This window comes from Amborella trichopoda, chromosome 4 (assembly GCF_054954075.1).
Source record: "Amborella trichopoda isolate Santa Cruz 75 chromosome 4, AtrichopodaSantaCruz75HAP2 v2.0, whole genome shotgun sequence".
NCBI lineage: Eukaryota > Viridiplantae > Streptophyta > Magnoliopsida > Amborellales > Amborellaceae > Amborella > Amborella trichopoda.
Window position 1 is genome coordinate 30,476,899 of NC_142339.1, and position 5,688 is coordinate 30,482,586.

The window sequence follows — 5,688 nt, forward strand, 5'->3', positions numbered from 1 at the left end:
TTCACAGAGAACGCTTCGGAAAGCGTGGAACTCTATGAATTGATAATGTATGATTTTATTGCTACACGTGCAAAAGTTGATGCTAATGTTGTGAGTACGGTAGAATCAAATGATCTCAACAATACCCTTAGTAGCAACAGAAGAAATGAGGGTTACCCTCTTCAAAATATCCTTGAGCCCCCATGGGCAGAACACTATGGTAGCTATTGATGGGACCTGTGAAGACATGGAACATAAATAGTAATGGTAATGAATCAAGTAATTGGTTTGTTATATGCTGCTGAATTTGTTGTGTTCTAATGTTGTGTTTGTTGTTCAGAAATATGCTACATACATTAATGTGCTGTAATGATCTTTTGTTACAAGAAGTAGAGATGGGAATCACCTTTTAGGAATCAAGCTAGAAGCAAAAGTACAACAATTAGGCCCTGGGAAAATCATGGAAGGAGACTGTTGTGGGTTTTTTTTTATGACATGATAATTCGAACTTGGAGTTGTATTTGCAGTTATGAAATATTTTGTTTTATTCCAAGTTATATTAAATGCTAAACACTAGAACAATGTTGGGTAGGACAACAAGATAATTTGGCTTGGTTGTATCTTTATGTTGAAATGACATATGCACAAGGACATTAATATACTCTCTCTCTCTCTCTCTCCATTTTTTCGCCTTCTTCGTAGTTTTCGACAAGTTTATTTTGGCCATTTGTGGTATGAGCTTTTTTGCTTCAATCATTTGCAAGAACAAATAATGGAGCAACCTTTTGTGAACCATTATTTTGTTGATAATCAATTTTGTCTTTAATCAAATTTGATACAATTCCTCATTCATCATCATATTAATCTAAGACATGGTAGCCAGACAAACTCATCAGCATGCACATGACCATGCCCAAATGGTTTACTTGTAATTACTGTTAACAAGTCTCCAAACTCATCAGCATGCACATGACCATGCCCAAATGGTTTACTTGTAATTACTGTTAACAATTCTCCAGTTTTATGAATATATAATTGCATGTCCTATAAATGAGAAGTTCACAACTGTGTGGAAATGAAACTTGCTTATATCATCATCTACACTCCGTGTGCATTTCATTATCATGGTATCCTACCAACGAGAATCTTAATACTTAACATTAGTGTAAACCACATAGTTATGTTGCATTCTATAATGAACAAGTTCTAAGACACTCCATAGAAAACCTCAGACCAATAATGATGTTTGCCTCTATAAATCCACATCTTTTGGACCCTAATCTTAAAAAATAACTACATTTGCGCTCAATAACAAGACAACAATATCTTCGCTTCACACAAACTTGACAAACTCGAAATAGAATTATAGGAAATAACTTTGAGGGAAAAAAAAAGAAAAAAAATAGTGAGACACATTGCTTTTTTTTATGGCAAATGTAGTTTATTTACGACTAAATTAGAGAAGTACACCTTACTCTTTTTTTATAAGGAGAAAAAAAACATGAATTACTAAACTCAAAACTAATATAAATATGATTACACGCTTCTTAGAATTCTCTTGGGCAGTCATATGTTATTGGTTCTCTAATACCTTGATCAATGACTCGAAGTTAGATGTCATTGGCCCCAATATATTGCAGTATTGGGAGTACCGAAGTTGCATATCTTCCCACCTACATTCCATAAATTACATAATTTGTACTTATAATACATCATGTTTGGGTTTTGTTCACTTCTAGATGTGTACATTTCACATTTGTGGCCACAATTTCAACAATATGCCACGGTGTTGCTTGTGGATGAACTTGCCATCTTCCCACCTACACCAAGTGGAACGCAATTTTGTGAATGACACTATCACACAATCATCAAAAGCGAGAGCCCAATAACTATTCAAGTAACATGACATGTTTTGTTCCTGAGAAAAGATAAAATAAGTAATTATAAACAATTATGTTTTCAAATAGCGTATATTGTTGCATCTATCTATTCAACAAAAGATAGAGAGAGAAGAGAAGCCTGCTGCCATTAACACTTAAAGTGGAGATAAACACAAACAAGGAAAAATCACGACTATCATACCAAACGAGTTCTCTCTATTAGTAACTGAAGCCAGAGTAGAGAGAGAGAGAGAGCGAGAGAGAGAGAGAGAGAGAGAGAGTTCATATGAATTCACGCACAACTTACTCCATACACAAATTTTGTGCTTTAAAGCTAGAGACAACACAATAAGTGATAGAGAAATTTACAATAATTGATAGAGAAATTTACAATAATTTACAACAATTATGTTCTCAATGTTTAACACACAATCATAAACCTGCAAACATATCAATCTCAAAAAATCAATTTAAACAAAGGTGTTCTTTTACATGTAACAAGCCAGTAGATATTAGCATTTGCAGTAGCTTAAATTATGGCTAAGTAAATGTCTTATGACAGATCAGCTACTAATGGCTTAGGATCAAAAGCCAACAATGTTAAATTCATAATGAATTTGCTTGTAAAGTAACAAGAAAAGATTATGTATTCCTAGATAATTTTCCGTAATGAAAAGGGTGGGCACCAAGATACCCCACCCATTGAAAGTCATAAATGAAATATAATAACATATGGCTTCTACAACACTGCTTTCTTGATCGATTTGTATATCAAATCTGTCACTAGAGACACAAAAGTTTCCACAAAAAAAAGTACAATCTAATATTTTTAGTATTCACTCCACACGTAATATTCATTGAGCATTTCTCAGAGATGCTCCTTCTTTCCATCCTTAAGCAAGTTGTACGCCACAATCTTCATATTCATGGTTATCTCTAATGGGCTCAAGCAATTTGCAAGCATAAGACTGTACTCATTGGGCTCAGAGCTAGAAAGCAAAATGGATTTCGTAGTGTAATTCAATGCGTCAAAGATGAATAAGGGATTGACAGGAGGAGAGCCGGTCTTGAATATACATTGGGTCTCTGGTATCACTCAACTCTGAGAATCCCATTTCAAGTTCTTCCCAATCTCCTCTAGGATTTGTTCACCTTAAGGCAAGATTTGTTCACCTCAAGACCATAAGTAAGATTTATTGAAAATCTGAGAGAAAGAGAAAGAGAGAGAGAGAGAGAGAGAGAGAGAGAGAGAGAGAGAGAGAGAGAGAGAGAGAGAGAGAACCTTCTGTTGGGGAATGAGAGAGAGAGCCCTCAAGGGATTAGGGATTGGGGGTTAGAGAGAGAGAGAGAGACAACGAGCCAACAGAGGCCTCTCTCTTAGCACCCAAAAACCAGTCCCTCACTGGGGCATGACAGAGAGAGAGCCCTCTGTTGTGGGTTTTTTTTGATAAAGAGAGAGTGCGTCCGCTGTTGTGGGTGGGAGAGAGAGAGAGCCCTATGAGTATTCAACGCATCAAAGATGAATAGGGGATTGACAGGAGGTGAGCCGGTCTTGAATATAAATGGGTATCTGGTATTACTCAACTCTGAGAATCCCATTTCAAGTTCTTCCCAATCTCTTCCAGGTAGGAGGAAGAAACCCAACTGAAGAGTTGAAGGCCTGGTTCACCTTAGATGGCCATGACCATGAAATGTTGCTCATTGAAATTTCCAGTTTACCATTCTTAGTGACACCAAATTCTCTGCAAAGCCTGGTTGGTATGCAAGAAAGAGAAAGAAGAATTGGAGGACATAAAAAGAAGGCCTCAGGGTGTCGGGGATTGGGAGTTAGAGAGCGAGAGACAGAGAGCCAACAGAGGGTATGAGAGCGAGAGAGAGAGCTCTATGTTGTGGTTTTTTGATAGAGAGAGAGCGTCCTCTATTATAGGCAGAAGAGAGTGAGAGAGCCCTCTGTTGGGGCGAGAGAGAGAGAGATTGTACAAAGCTGAGAGAGAGAAAGATGAGGAGCGCACTTGGTGCAGCAGCCTCCGTCGAGAATGGTTGCGTGAGTAAGAGAAACCGCTGGGGCTTGGGCTGGGGCTGGGGCTGGGGCTGGGGCCGGGGCTAGGGATGAGGAGTGAGAGAGGAGGAGGAAGAGAACGCTTCTGGTTTTCTTTGCATTGGGCAGACAGAGAGAGAATCTTGAGCTGCGATGCATAGTTTAGAGAGAGAAAGAGTCTTTTCCATATCTCAAGGAAGCCAGGTTGTCAGGATAGAGAGAAACATTAGCATTTAATGAGTTTCATTTAGAGAGGGAGAGTCTTTTCCTCTGGAATATAGGAATATTTTGCGGGGAATTAATGAGTTTCGTTTGAATTTTTTGCATGGCTCTTATCACCGTTGGTATATTTTTTTTATTTATTTAAAGCTACGTATTATATTTTTTTTCAAATAATTTGAAATTTAGGTATCCATTATTATCATCAAGGTGCACATAATAAAAATATTTAAAAAATAATTCGTAATAAATAAATTGACCAAAATATCTCCGAAAAATTTTAGAAGTATTTGATCAATTTATTTTTTGTAAATTATTTTTTTAATATATTTATTAGATTATCTTATTTTTGAAGAACACACACCTAAAATTTCAAGTTATTTGGATCTGTAAAAAAATATAAAAATTCAAGTATGAAATGAGGTCGTGACTGTCAGATTAGCCTAGATTCAATCTGGGCCATTGGGCTCATATGAACTCATATGTTCATATGAGCTAGTGGGCTAATCTCAGCATTTTCTTATATATATATATATATATATATATATATATATATATATATATATATATATATATGTATATATATATATATATACATTGAAAAAGAAAGAAAATAATAAGGAAGCAGTTTTATTCAAACCACCACCAAGTATAAAAATATGAAAATTCAGCTTGAGAGGAATCAAGAAGAAAGAAGATAATAGAGAATTGGTGGATGAGTTAATCAAAAGACTTGCAAAATTGAATATTGATGATAAGGGAAAATTAGCAATCAGTGAACTGCAAGTTCTTCAAGAAGATCCAAATTATACAAGTCAAGACATATCTGAAATAGAAAAGGCTTTTAAAACCGAGAGGTTAGAAATTAGCAGAATAGATTATGAGAGAAAAACAAGGCCTGTTTCTCCAACTAGAATGTATTATCTTAGACCCACTCCTGTAGATCTTCCAATAGAAGAAGACCTTATTGCTACTTCTGTATCCTATTCAAAAAGATCAATTGTAAATTGGAATATAGATGGCATGTCTAAAAGTCAGATTTTTGACCTTATGAAACACATGACAATGTATGCCACCGCTTTGCAAAGCAAGTGAAAATAAGAATCATAAAATTGCCAAAGCTATCATATGCGGTTTTACAGGATGTCTTAGAGGACGGTGTGACTTTCATATGGATGAAGCTGCAAACAATCAAATCTTAAATGCTACCAAGCAATGGATTATTAAAACTGAAATCGAATTTGGACAGGTGCAAGAAAATATAGTTGATGAAGGAGATGCAGTAAATACACTAATCTATATAATCACACTTCACTTTGTGGGAAGTAGGACTCTCTTATCAGTTAGATCTGAGGAGTTGTTTTTAAATTTACGTTGTCCAGCTCTCTCTCACTTTAAATGGTATAAATACGTTTTTTATTCTAGATTATTATCTAGGGAAGATAGTAAGGCTGATCATTGGAAATAAAAATTTATAGTCGAATTTCCCCATCTTTTTACCGAAAAGGTCAAAACAAGACTTAAAAATAAATTTGGTGGAATTATTCCCTATTCCCTTTATACCTTCGGTAA

General features: G+C 35.6%; 1 long non-coding RNA gene across 1 annotated transcript; it reads right to left on the bottom strand.

The window, feature by feature from the left end:
- Positions 1-1,398: 1,398 nt before the first annotated feature.
- LOC148782404 (uncharacterized) lies at positions 1,399-4,102 on the bottom strand. Its single transcript, XR_016053455.1, has 2 exons — positions 3,142-4,102; positions 1,399-1,799 (listed from the first exon to the last, which is right to left on the bottom strand). It is a non-coding gene; the product is annotated as an uncharacterized LOC148782404 (long non-coding RNA).
- Between the last annotated feature and the right edge of the window lie 1,586 nt (positions 4,103-5,688).